The following is a 15,754-nucleotide window of genomic DNA, read 5'->3' on the forward strand; positions in this document are numbered from 1 at the left end:
CGCTAAGCCGGGGCTTTCGCTCACGCTAGGCCGCTGTGTTTTTCGTTGTGAAAGCGAAACTACTTTGTTTGGCCTTCCAAAAGAGGACAGTTGTATTTACAACACTGTTCCAGAACAGTTCAACCCAAATATTCAGATGTGTGCAGCACATTTTATGGAGGACCGTTGCTGGCCAATCACAGCACACCTTGCTTTTTCAGAACGATGAGCTTTGTAAAAATCGACGTGTTTCAGAAAGGCGGGGCATAGAGGAGAAACAATAATGTACAGTATGTGGAAAATAATGTGTTTTTTGAATCTTAAACCGCATAAACACATTTCATTACACCAAATACACCAAATAATGTTCTTTTTAGCAGCATCATATGACCCCTTTAACTTTTATAAAGAATATCTCTTTGGGTTTGAGACTTTAGTCTTTGCAACTTTAGGGATCTTATCTATTCACGAACAGCTTGTAACACTCCAAAGAGAAAGGAAAATTTGAAATTGCATCATATGACCCCTTTAATGCTTTAATTAACATCACAACTCACATAACAAATGGAATATTCAGAGTCAGATACACAAATGATTTTGTTTGGATGTCACTACCGGGAATAACTTGTTTTATAATAAAGTCTTGTAAAAGCAGTACTTGTTTTCCTGGGTTATTGGTTTCCACGTAAACTAAAACAACGGGTTGTTATTTTATCAGTTATGCTCAATGACATTATTTTTATTTTGGAGTTAACTATTCCTTTAACTACCAACTCAACCTTTTTCATGAAGCCTTAAAAAGTTTTAAAGTCTGTTTTTTAATTTTTGGGGTATTTTAAAAGTGGTTATTAGTGAGTCCAAATCATGTATAGAGATTTCAAGTAGCCTACAAGTAGCTCATTAACATCAGCCTTTGCACAACAATAACAGTGACTCCTTTGTCTTGACGTAACAGATGACAAATAAAATTTGTTCTGAATGACTGGTATTTCTGACCCCTGTACTTTTCAACTCTCTGCACCTCTCACTGTGGAGGATGAAGCCCTCAGAGCAAACACTGCATAGCCATGACCACATCTAAATGGAGCGCACCCTGTATCTTCTTTGCACACACACAACTGGTGAAGTCAGGAAGTGAGATAACACTGATTATAATCAAACAGAAGCACCTGAAACTGATTTATAGCCACAATAAGACTAACAAAGAACAGAAGGACCATAGATCTATTCTTATAAAAGGTTACTACCCTTCCTGAGAAGTGCTGTGTGTCTTTTCTTCACACAGATGCATCCTTCCTACACAGAAACACAAATGCATAATCTCAGAGAAATACGGCATTTTTGTACACATTTCATTCACTTTTTGTATACTTTTTGTACACTTTTTGAGTGCATGAACAGGTAGACACACAAACACACACCAAGAGAATAATGATCTAACATCTGCAGCACTATGTCTGTGCAGGTCAAGCCACTGAAAATGATTCTCTAGCCTGCTGTGAACCTTACGGACAAGCATGTGACTGTATTCTTCATTTGATTTGGATACATAATCAGCAGTGTTGGGGGTAACTCATTACAAGTAATGCGAGTTACGTAATCAGATTACTTTTTTCAAGTAACTAGTAAAGTAACGCATTACTTTTTTAATTTACAAGAAAATATCTGAGTTACTTTTTCAAAAAAGTAATGCCAGTTACTTTGTTTTCCCATTTATTGACTGACATGGATATTGGCAGGAACTGGAACACGCTGTCGTATACGTCGGTCCAGAGCATCCCAAACATGCTCAATGGGTGACATGTCCGGTGAGTATGCTGGCCATGCAAGAACTGGGATGTTTTCAGCTTCCAGGAATTGTGTACAGATCCTTGCAACATGGGGCTGTGCATTATCATGCTGCAACATGAGGCGATGGTTGTGGATGAATGGCACGACAATGGGCCTCAGGATCTCGTCATGGTATCTCTGTGCATTCAAAATGCCATCAATAAAATGCACCTGTGTTCGTTGTCCATAACATATGCCTGCCCATACCATTACCTCACCGCCACCATGGGTCACTCGATCCACAATGTTGACATCAGCAAACCACTCACCCACACGACGCCATACACGCTGTCTGCCATCTGCCCTGTACAGTGAAAACCGGGATTCATCCGTGAAGAGAACACCTCTCCAAAGTGCCAGACGCCATTGAATATGAGCATTTGCCCACTCAAGTCGGTTACGATGAAGAACTGCAGTCAGGTCGAGACCCCGATGAGGTCCTGTTAGGTAAACCTGCATCCGCAGTACACAGGCCTAACAGAACACCCGACTCTTTATCCGACAGCAGCCAGCACCAATTTAATTCTGTACCCGACCCGTTTGACATAAAGACCGCGACCTGAACTGCGCCCGCATTAAATAGGCTACTGCATCAAGTAAGGCAAAATTATTTATTTTCTCATGTAACACAAGCAATCAAACCAAAATAGGCAGTTGGTGCTTTGAAGAAAAATAGACAAGCAGCGCAACAGAACAAAGTATCCTTACTGTAAACTATAAAACACTTTTGCCCACATCTTGTGAACAGTCCGCCAGGCTGTTTTGAACAAATGTGCATAAACTACACGCTTATAATTCTTCATAAAAGAAAAGAACATATTTAAATATGCCTTTAATGTTAAATGCCATTGTCTCTCCTGTTAGTCCTTTACAGAAACATTAAAAATAAAACTTAAAAATAAAATGATATATAGGCTACAGAAAGCAGCAACGAGCGCTCCGTAAGCTGTCATTCACTTCAGCTGCAGCGCAAATGCGCAACGCTGCAAATCGAATGTTGTTAAGGCATTATTATTGAATTTCATAAGTTCCACTTATGATTTATGCGCGTTTGTTCGCGGGAAAGTGAGCAAGACACGACAGTTATGGTATCATGATTATGGTTAAATAAGATGAAAGACATAATATAAAGAAATTAGCTACATCTATTTTCAAATTAAAAATCACAACACATGTATCATTCAGTGCGTTTTAAATATAATGTAAACGCAACTTGTGTAGATTTAAAAAGGCATGACTGTTTCATTTTGACGTGTATTTGTATACTTTTACCATCTAATCATTCTCAGCATGCTTTAATTTTGTGTCCCTAGACATTTGCATCACTAAGGTTAAATTAACCTAAGCCTTTTTTGGCCTGTGCTCTGGAAGGGATCTGTTAATTCTGCTAAACTTTAATTAGCCTACTAAAACTAAAACTGAAACTAAACTATATAAAAACTAAATAGAAATGTGTTCACAAAATAAAAACTAAACTAAAACTATCAAAATTATTAATGAAACTAATAAAAATGAAACTAAATTTTATTGCAAATTTGAAAACGATTAAAATAAAACTAATTTAAAAATGAAAAACTATAATAACCTTGGTTGGATGTACTGCCAAATTATCTGAAACGCCTTTGGAGACGGCTTATGGTAGAGAAATTAACATTCAATTCACGGGCAACAGCTCTGGTGGACATTCCTGCAGTCAGCATGCCAATTGCACACTCCCTCAAAACACATTTGCATCACTAAGGTTAAATTAACCTAAGCCTTTTTTGGCCTGTGCTCTGGAAGGGATCTGTTAATTCTGCTAAACTTTAATTAGCCTACTAAAACTAAAACTGAAACTAAACTATATAAAAACTAAATAGAAATGTGTTCACAAAATAAAAACTAAACTAAAATTATCAAAATTATTAATGAAACTAATAAAAATGAAACTAAATTTTATTGCAAATTTGAAAACGATATTAAAATAAAACAAATGTAAAAGTGCATAACTATAATAACCTTCCCTGCTTATATTTAAAAAGTAATGCGAAAGTAATGCAAAAGTAATATAACGCATTACTTTCCATAAAAAGTAACTAAGTAACGTAATTAGTTACTTTTTTAGGGCGTAACGCAATATTGTAATGCATTACTTTTAAAAGTAACTTTCCCCAACACTGCATAATCAGTGTTTTTCTTTACTGTTTCCTTCATTCTCTTCACACTGCTTCAGATAAACATACAGGCATTTTCGACCATGAACTTTAACCTTTAGCAGTTTGTGATGTGCCATGGGTCAAATAGCTGCTGATTCTCAGTTACCCACGCTGTCTTGCTTCGTCACCGGATCACATATCTTCTTCTTACACACCCGCACACACACACACACACACACAAACATGCACACACATTCCAGATTACTGGGTCCCAGCAGGTTTTACGGTTACTAGTTAAAGTATAACAAACGGCACGAGCATTGCCTCAAACCACCTCCGTGTCAACACACCCGGAGCAGATTAGGATTAATCCTGCGGAAATGTGTCCATCAATGGAACAGCACTCTAAAATACTGCAGTCTGATATCAGGGTCTTGCTCACATGTACTGTAAACTGTAAGGATTTTCAGTCAGTGTGTATACATATATACAAATATACACACACACAAATATGTATATTCTTTGTAATTATGTAAATATATCCAATTCAATGTATTTATATTAATATACAGTACATGTATTGATAAATATTAAATACATAAAAGCATAAGACATACTTTTGCTTTAAAATCATTCACTAAATATATATATATATATATATATATTACATTAAATAACTTAAATATATTTATATTAATGTTTATATATGTATATTAATATTCATATATATATATATATATATATATATATAATACATGTACTGTATATATATTATATACATGTATATTATACATATATAATATACATGTAAAATAAAATAAAAATCTCCTCTGTATTGCTTCTCTAGCTGGTTTCCTAATCTAGTTGTCTAATAAATCGAACATTGTGTACTTCAACGATTGTTGGCTCTTTGATGAATTGCTTTGTTCTTCTTTTGTAATTCGCTTTGGAGAAAAGCGTCCGCTAAATGCATAAATGTAAGATGTAAATATAAATACTTTAATTGCAAATTCTTTCAAAAACATATTGGACGGAGCGCTTTAGTGATGTATTGCAGATGACCTGGTCATTGCGTTGACTGTTATGATGCCAAAGAGCAGGGGTTAATTTGATTAGGCAAACGCTGTAAGATTATTGTGGCAACAAAGGCAGGTGAATCAACGTTCACATCAGTCATCATGATTTCCTTTACGCTGATTAGCTTCTAAAGCATTAGCTTAGCCTACAATACATGTAGCCCAGGTTATCTCAGCTAATGCTCCCAAATGCTAACACTCAGGAAAGGCTAGCATTAGCCTTAGTGAGAATTAACAGTCTGTTCAGCATTAGGTGTTTGTGTGCTGCAGTTAGAGAAAGTGCTGAGGAAGTGTACACAGTGTCACATCTTCATTTCGCTCAACCCCTCTCCACTGTTATAGTGTAAACAGCAAGGCTAGTTGCTATGACGTTGGAAGAATAAATCAATAGCATGACCTGTATGGTCCACTGAAGCATACAAACATACAATAAGGGCCAATGACAACTAGCCAGACCCCTTTTTTGTGTATTTGTGTGCACAGCATACAATTTAGAGTGCCAATATACACAACCGCCCACCCACCCCACACACACACACACACACACACACACACACAAACTAATCATTTACCCTATTACCTGATATTTGTATTATATATATCAGTTTACATTTAATACAATAATTTTAGATATAATTATGCATACACATACATATATATATAGAGAGAGAGAGAGAGAACTGAATAAACACAAGTAAAAGTGAACTTCACAGTGCTCCTCAAAGCAGTTCTAAGGTCAGCTGTAACGAACAAAAATCTGTAATCAGAACTGAGGACAGGGACACCAGAGAGTGAAAACTATTAGAGCAAACCTTGTATAACACCACTGATGTCTGGTCAGACTCTGCACTTCAAAATAACCATTTCAACAAATCAGTATTTTTGTCTTGTTTTCCAGTAAAAATAGAAGCAAATTTGTGTAATAATCATTAAGGCCCGTTCACACCAAGGACGATAACTATAAAGATAACGATAAAGATATAGTTCTAAAAATCTCAATATTAAAGAATAGCAGAGTCCACACCACAACTATAACGATAAAGACAAAGAGAAACGATATCGTTGGAATCACTTTCAAAACGATTTTTTCCAGCTGATGAACGATAAAAAAAATCGACAGCCAATCAGAATCCATCCTGCTGTAACAAGCTCGAGAATTTAAAGCGGCAGACGCGCATGCGCTTAGAATAAACAGACGATATCATTCGCTGGTGTGGACGCTAATATCGTTATCTTTATAGTTATCTTTATAGTTATCGTTCTTGGTGTGAACGGGGCTTAAGACATGAGATATATTATGATATAAAAATATATGCATGTATACAAAAAGATTGGAGTTTTGAAAGAAAACACTACTTTTATTCAGCAATGATGCATTAAATTGATAAAATGTGTTGTCATGGCTTCCACAAAATATTGAACTGTTTTCAATATTGACAATAATAAGAAATGTTTCCTGAGCAGCAAATCAGCATACTGATTTCTGAAGGATCATGTGACACTGAAGACTGGAGTAATGATGCTGAAAATTCAGCTTTACCACCACATGAATAAATTATATTTTAAATTGAAATAATATTACATATGATTACTGTTTATTTAATACATTTTACAAATAAATGCAGCTTTGTTAAACATTAGAGCCTTGAAAAACTTTCAAAAACATAAAAAAAACAAATATTTGAAAGGCAATTGGTAGAATTAAAATTAAAATTTTAAAGAGAAACATATTTGCAAGGGATTCAAGACATGCTTTCTTAAAACAGGTCTTATTTTGCACACTTTTGCTTCATTTGACGTTTACATTTATTTATATACAGTATATATATATATATATATATATATACACACATTTTTACAAAATTGCTGATTTTGAAAATTATTTTTTTTTGGCAGTGTGTCAAGAAAATATGTAAGATTCTGCCCTAAAGCAAAATGAGTCTGAAATAAAATTTTGTTTTCAAATTTTCCCCTTAATAGTTATGCTTATAATTTGTAATTTAACATATTGAATTAAAATTGAAAAATATAACCATTTTCAACAGTGGCCTTGGATGTTTATACACCAACAAGCCAAAAAAAAAAAAAGATGTGAGATGTGTCTCCTCAGTTCCCCACGCTTCCCAGACTGTGCCAAGACCTAGAGAGCATTACATTTTTAATTGGTGGGTGATACTCTCTATGTATTATGCAAACTTACACAGTGTGGTTGTAGCCTATTTGAAAGAGCTATAGAAACAGCTGCAAATGTACACATATGCAAACACTCACCCACTTACACACACACACACACACACACACCTGCTGTCATTCCACCACAAAATTCTCATGTATGTTTTGTGCATCCATATCATTCTCTAGTCCTCAACGCTGCAAAACAACTTCAATTCTGCTCTTGCCATGAGACATGAGATACTTTACTGTGATAAATCATTGATGTTTGATGCTGCAGACACTCATTATCCTTCTCATGCCTTAACATTAATTTTTAATTCACTTTTAATCTAAATAAGACAGAGCATTGAGACCACTTCTCAACCCAGAGTTTAGTCCATCTTTCAGCCAATCGCAGTCTGTGCATGAGGATGTCAGTGCGAGAGAGCTGATTGGCTAAGCTGCACAGTCACCAGTACCAACAAAGAATTGATTGGCTGTCACCGCACAGGACAGCACTCTAGTGTTGACCCATATACAGCAAGCCAAAAGAGAGAGATAACGAAAGAGAGACAAAAAGGGAGGGAAAAATATGTAGAGGGGGATTAAACAAAATGCATTTTATGAGCTTGGGGTAAGAGGACTAGAAGAGACCTTAAGCGGACTATGTATATATATATAATCAAAAGAAACTTGATGCATTTCAAAGCATTATCTGTTTTTGGTGCTGTTTAGTTATATAATAATAGCATCCAACCCAAATGGAGCCGCAAATGACATAACGCAGATTTTAACATTATCTTTAGCGTGTTTTATAGCATCATTTTTTGTGATTTCTATTTTTGTTTGTTTGTTTTTTGGAGTTTGCAGATATAAGATTTTACAGCCAACAGTTACTGATTTATGGTGCAATGTTTTACACTCATCATAATTACATAATAGATCTCTAATGTTGTGTTTTGCAGCATTGCTTTGGCAAAGTTTCTGATAATCGAATTAAAATCCAATTCACGGTATGCCATATGAAATCGCAAAAGGCTTTTGAGTGTCACATGCTCAGCGTTTCAGAGTAAAGATGACAGTGTGGCTCTTCTTCATTGCTGCACATGCACAGGTCCATAATTTCCAGTGTTTTGTTTACAAAATTTCACTGTATTTGTAATGACAAGCGATTGTTGTCATAGAAACTCAAAAGTCTCTCTGCATTTTTTCACCAACATAAAAGCTCCAGGGTTTAACTCTTGTAAGTAAGGATATAAAAACATACATTTTGTCATTTTACTTCTGTAAAATAATTAATATATGAAATGTTTCATATTTGGTCACTGAAAAAGGATTGGAGCTCTTAATTTTGTTCTCAAAGTTGCACCAGATTGGTGCATTTAACTTTAAAATTGACAAAATTCTTTTCAGGGACCATATTCTCCCCACCCACCATATTCTCATAAAACACTGATGGTGGATATTGTGCATTTGATAAAAAATATGTACTGTAAGTGAATGCACCATATACTACCATTAACGAAGACAAGTGCCTAGCACAACAATCACTAGAAATTGACTACAGATTATATATATATATATATATATATAGAAGCTTTAGAAAGTCATGCATTTAATCTCCATAATAAATGCATTTCAAAACTGTTCAAAACAGAGTTTATATCTCCTTAAAACTTTCTAAAACTTAGAAAACTTTTTTCTCTGCAAGTGGGACGTTAAATTTGCTATGAGATATTCTGTCAAGACTGTCTGGTTATATCATACATGTTTTACACTGCATCATATAAGCCTCTGTACTAAACATTCACAATCATTCAACTTTAATACCCACTGAGGCCTAAAACATTTCATTTTGTACTTTAACATCTAACAGGAGACAAAAGATTGAAGAGATCATTAGAAGTGAAGTATCTTGTCATATGGGCATTACAATTAATCTGCACAACAGCCTGCTGATGTCTGGTGGCAGATTAGAAGACCAGCAACACATCTGGGCAGCTAGCGCTAATCACAAAAGCTTATGGATCATGTACCGCTTTCATTATCATCCTCCGTGCTGTTGTAAGATTGTATTGCGGTAAGTTAATCTCCTGAAGGCCTTCCACAATCCCTCGGTCCAATCGGCAAACGCTGTGACCTTTACTAGACGTTAGTGTCACAGGATCCAAAAACACAAAGCAGAATGTGAGTCTCATTCACTAATAACTGTGTATTAAATGTCTACTGGATTCGCAACAGGTTTGTACACACACAAATATGTTACATTCTAATCCAATTTATCCAGTTTAAAATCTAATCCAAATTAATTTAAATTAACGCACTTCAAGTTAAGCCATTCTTAGAAAAGAAAAAGAGTCAAATATTTTTTTCTATAGGTCTATCATAATGCGTGCGGTAGAGGGTTAAGTTTAATTTGAGAAAACTTGAGGGGAAAAATGTTTTTTAAATTTTTATTAAAAGTTTAATTATTTAAGTAATTTGATTATTTAGAATTGTAATTATTTAAAATAAATTTAGTTTAATTTGAGAAAACTTGAGGGGAAATTTTTTTTAAAATTTTTATTAAAAGTTTAATTATTTAAGTAATTTGATTATTTAGAATTGTAATTATTTAAAATAAATTTAAATGCAAACAAATTTATCATGATTTCGGTGTGAAAAGTTCACAATAAGGATTTTTGCACAAATATGTACGTTTGCAAGTTTAGTGAATGAGACATCAACACTTCTCTCAAAAGATCACTGTCCTTGGCTCTTTTTCTTCAACATTAATGCCAATACCACGGTACATGAATACAGTAAACATTCAGTACCAAGTAGGGGTGGAACGGTTCGCGGGAAAAAAAATCAAGCCGTACGGTTCTCCACACACGGTTCGGCAGGCACTAGGACCGCGGTTCAACTTAAATCTGACAACGCATCTGTAATATGGTTTGCTATAAATAACATGTAAAACAAACAGGGTTCGGCTAATGTATGTTTCTGTTGATGGATGCGCATTCTGGCTTCCCGGTACATTACAACAACAGCGATGAAAAAAAAACATGGACAGACCATTCACTCTTGATCCATGTGAATGCCGTATGCTGGAATATGAACATTTATTCCATCATCACCCGGGTGCTGATAGAGCACAGGTGAGACCTGAACAGCACACGTTGATATCTGTGTTTAAACTAAACTCATTTAATAGGGATGGGCGTATCGATCCGAAGTATCGATATATCGATATTGACACGAGTATTGAAAGTATCGATACTCGAACAAAAAATATCGATATTAAGGTGTGTTTTATTTACCAGTGATTTTGTTTATTTAACAACAACAAAAATGCGTACAATATGCATTGAATTGGACGAATAACCTATGTTAGCGAATAACCAAAACCGTGACTCTAAAACCGTGATACAAACTGAACCATGAGTAAGTTGAACCGTTCCACCCCTAGTACCAAGGTCACCCCCTTTTAATGAACTGGTTTGGTTACTTCAGCAACCCATTACTTAAAGGTAATTATTCCATTAAACACCTTAAGGCATGAATTGAAGCCCAACTTCAGGATCTGACCTTGCTGATGAAAATAAAAGTAGATTTTATAAAAGTAAAATATAAATATTAGATTTAGTTGAAGCACTAAAATTACTAACTGGATAAAAACAATAAATAAAAATGGAAATAAAAACTAAAACTGAAAAAAAAAACCTGTAAAGTTTTTCTTCAAATGTGACATATGTGGATGTATTTTCTTGGATTTAAATATATGAAGGGCAAAATTTTAAATGCTTTAAAAATATATATTTCCATTTTTAAAATATATATTTTCAAAAACATACAAACAAGGCCAAAAAAATACCAGCACGGAGCGTCAGTTTAACATTGAAAGAGAGCAAGATAAGATGGAAGTTATTTGCAAATAATTTAAAATTAGTCAACTGTTTTATGATAGAAATGTTAAATGACCGACAGCTATATGTAGTGATACAAACTACTCGACTTTTTTCCTCAAATATGGCCATCTTGAGAGAGAGAGTGATGAATGTTTAATGTGTAAATTAACTGCATCTGTGTGTCTCTCTATACAAACAATAAAGCTGTGAGATTACTTCAAAAACAGCTCTTTTACCTCGTTGCTGAGAAATATAATGTAGAGATTCAGTATTGAAGCTATTTTATTAATAAAAGTCGTGGGGCAGCGGTGACAGGAAGTTTCTGTGCTCCTGAATGTTTCTGTGTGCGAGTGGTATTCTTTTACGCTTAAATGATTTTGCGTTTATGAATCCTACTCCAGCCCACTGGAGTGGAAGATTATCATGAATAACAACTTTGAATCTGTTTATCACACAAACCTATCATACCGCACGCAGTATAGCGAATTATATAGTGTTGTTTATACATAATTATACTGAGCTCTGAGCTGTCGGTTTAATGGAGTGTTTTTACCTTTTTAATACTCTCAGATGAATAACTAAACATCTGTCTCTCACTGTCTTTCATTCTCTTTTTCTATGGGCTAAAGGGGCACTGCTTGGTTCGCTAAGCCTGTAATAGGCTTAAGCAGGACAGAAACACTCTTCTCTCTGCTCTCGCACTAGCTTTATGGCCAGCCTCTCTATATCAGTGATTTATTCTCAGGGAGAAAACAGAAAGAGTGAGAGAGGCAGAAACAAACAGACACAGCATGGTGGACAGTGAGCAGTCAGGAGAGATTTACTCACTCAAGTCAACTGGAACAGATCTAAAACATTGGCCACATGCACACTGATGCATACTGAAACGAGAACAGATAAAAGTGCCCTGACTGACAGACAGACGACAGATAGATATTGTCTTGACAGGAAGATATTCAAAGTAGCTTCATTAGGTCATCTGCAGTTTAGGTAAACTGACCGCTGTATGAACCTGATAGTCAGATAAGCTAATCAGGGCTCTGTCCTGAACTTTGACATCTGCCGCCCCTCCTCCAGCCACCACCTTCTCACAAACATTTCTTATAAATGCTCATTTCACAACCATGACATTGAAATGAAGCATGAAATATAGATGCAAGCTCAGAACAATCAATGTTCATTACTAGGAAATATTCCACCATGATTCTACAAGTTCTATATTGATAACCATAAAAATACACATCTCTACACATACGCAAGTTCATATTTATACAAATATTCAGGCCACATCTATATGCATGTATTTAAATCCACATGATTCACCTAGATCTCTAAATACTCTCCACATCCCTACTGTGTTGTCAGTCTAAACTTAGTTTCATTTCACTGATTCGGGCCGGTCTCCATTCAGTCAATCAGTTTGTTGCTATGGGAAGCTCTCAGAATGTTTCCTGCTCTTTACCGCTCTGTTTTAATCATCTGACCTTTAATTCTGCCTCAGTAATGTCACTCGTCCTCTGCAGCACTCACTCTTTAAGGGTAAATGAATGTCAAAAAAGTCTGTAGGTAAAACAAAAAATTTATTAATTAAAAAAAGTTTCAAGGGAAGATTAAACAAGATACAACAAGTAGAGTAAACTGATTGAATTAGTATTAAAGCTTGAATTTGAGTGTTCAAAATAATGAGTGTGCAAAATTAGTGCATAATATGGATCCTGGAAAAATCAACGTGTTTATAAAAATAATCTCTTACAAACACCACTGATCTGAAGTTTGGGGTCAGTAAGATTTTTATTTTTATTTTTTTATAAATACTTTTATTCAGTAAGGATGCATCCAAGACATCTATAATGTTACAAAAGATTTCTATTTCAAATAAATGCTGTTCTGTTGAATATTCTATTCATCAAAGAATCCTGAAAAATCATGGTTTGCACAAAAATATTAAGCAGTGCAATGCAGCACCAAATCAGCATATCAGAATTTCTGAAGGATCATGTTAAAAAATCTGCTTTGTCATCAAAGCAATAAATTAATTGAAATAGAAAACACACTAAATTGAAATAATACTCCACAATATTACTGATTTTACTGTATATTGATCAAATAAATGTGAGCATAAGAGATTTTTGTCAAAAAAGCAAAAAAATCTGACCTCAAACTTTTGAACGGTAGTGTATCTACTTCCTAAATTTCAGTATTTTTCTCTGTTCCTTCCCCATCAAGCTCTCAGTAACTGTTGCTAATTTAAAAAGAAAAAAAAAACATATTCATGAACATGTCGGTGACCTTAAGACAAATGTTATATAAAAAAATCAGATAAACATACATACACATACATACACACACAGAGAAAAAAAAAAATATTGAATTCCATTATTTCTGTGGCTGTGTGCCATGAGGACATTATATAATAGGTATGAATTTCCAGTGTGTGAACGTGAACAAAAGTACAAAAAACATCAGTCATTCATCAAATCCCTTGGGGATTGACAACCAGGTGACTCTCAAATTGTCCTGTATATGTAAAAGCATACAGGAATGGAAATGGATACTGTCTGTATATGATCAGGTAACTGAAGTCAATCGCATTCTCTAAAATGGCTTTCACATTGGGTAGTTATAGAAACTCAAAAAATAGCCACCAGGGTGGTCCCGCGAGGACTAAATTTTAGGAACTCTAAAGTGACTGAGCCGGCCGACAGCAATGTCATTTAAGCAAGTCATTCGGCATCACCAACAACTGGAGGATGGCGAAGTGCCTGGACTTCAGCATCGGTCCATCTATCACTGTTTCCCATGGAGTTAGTTTGTGGAGTAAGTACAGTATATGTAAACTGTGTATTTACACTACTTTTTAAAAATGGCGGGTGCCCGTTTTCTTATGGTATGTATTCGGTCAATCAATGTACACTACTTACATCACTAGTAGATATTGTGCTAGGTTAGACCCTAATCTGAAGTAGAAGCTAATTTATTCCCCCAAAAGGTGTTCCTATAATTTAACCCGCTCCCAGTTTCTGCAGTGTGAACACACCAAAAAGCAGGTACTTCGCCAATAGTTATAGCAAGCAACTATGACAACGCTCCACCTGAACTCACAGCAGCCTTGAGCAGCGCTTGTAACCATAGTGACTGATAATGATAGTAGGCTAAATTTCAGGACTTGTATTTCATCTTTAAGGATGTGCTTTAGAAACGGTTTAGCATTACAGACAACATTACTGTTGCTTCCATCCTCTCAGATATTAGGCCAAAACCTTCTTTTTAACAGGTGATTGCCTTGCTCTCCGACCACACAATCATAGAAGAGTTTACATAATAACATGTAATAACAATTACATGCTTTGGTCATCATCTGTGGTTCTTCTCATATCAGCCCAAAATTACATTAGATAATTTTTGGTAGGCACTTTAGTGTGTACCTCAATGAGGACATGACAACAGTCATCAAAGAATTCCAGGTTTGTATAAGTATGCCCTTTTTTTAAGGACCTAACATACATTGCCAGCCTGTATGTTGCCAATATTTCAGTGAAACTGAAAATGTGTTAATTTTTTATTTATTTATTATTATTAAATTATTTAATATTTATTTACTTATTTTGGCCTTAGGACTGCAACCCTGAAGAAGCAGAAAGAGGAATTTCTGAGACCACTCTGGGGCTTTTTGTGATTCGCAAAGAAGGTGCTGGTGCTGAGGATGAGCCGGGTGATGTTGGAGTTGTGATAGAGGGTGTAAAGCTGCTACAACACTTAAAGAGTATTTCCTTTGGATTAGTAAGTTTTCTAAGCGATGCCATAGAAGAGGAACTTTCAGTGAACAGTTCAGAAAAGAACATTTTTTTTCTTAATGTGAAGAACATTTGAATAAGCTGAAGAAAAAAAGTTCTTCATCATACCATACACTCAAAAAAATTATTCTTGCCAGTAATTGAAATGAAGCAAACAATTTAAATAAAGTATATTTAAAAAAGCATAAAAAAATAATTATTATTCCGAATTACGCTTTCTCAACATGAACGTAATGAATCCGAAACCAACCTGATAAAATTACATAAACTATACCTAATTTGTTGCAGTAAAGCGCGAATGCAGATGTTGCGCATGCTCCTCTGCAGTGAGTTGGACACGTTTTAATGGCCTAAATGCTGAAATGTGAAAACCTGTTATATGTATTTAAAAAAGTGTTGAAAACTTGATATATGTGAAGTAAAATATTTGCTTTTCTTTTTTCCCATTTATTTTCATTTATTTATTTTATTGTATTTTTCTCTAAGGGTCCTGGTTGTTTAATTTTTTTAACAAATATTTAGGAAGAGAAGGGACCATTTACATTTGTGTTTTGTGTTATAGATCAGGAGAAAGCACATTGTTTACCGTACTATGCAATAATATGACAGTGTTACCTTGAAAATGTGAAATTAATGTTTGATGTTAAAAGTATGGTTCCTTGTTGATCCCTGTTACTTGTGGGCACAAAACTAAAAATAACCACTGGAAGATTCAATTTAGAAGGATTCATGAAACTGCAGAAAACAGTTGCCTTTATTTGTTAAGTACTGCATTACAGTATGTCTTGCTTTCATGCTTTTTTTTTTTTTTGGTCAGATTGGATGTTACTTCCGACTCATGGAGCAATTACAACGCAATAAATGTTTGAAAATGTAACATGTTTTGACCATTTATA

Source organism: Sinocyclocheilus rhinocerous, unplaced genomic scaffold (genome assembly GCF_001515625.1).
Source record: "Sinocyclocheilus rhinocerous isolate Xijiao unplaced genomic scaffold, SAMN03320098_v1.1 scaffold1185, whole genome shotgun sequence".
In the NCBI taxonomy this organism is placed as follows: domain Eukaryota; kingdom Metazoa; phylum Chordata; class Actinopteri; order Cypriniformes; family Cyprinidae; genus Sinocyclocheilus; species Sinocyclocheilus rhinocerous.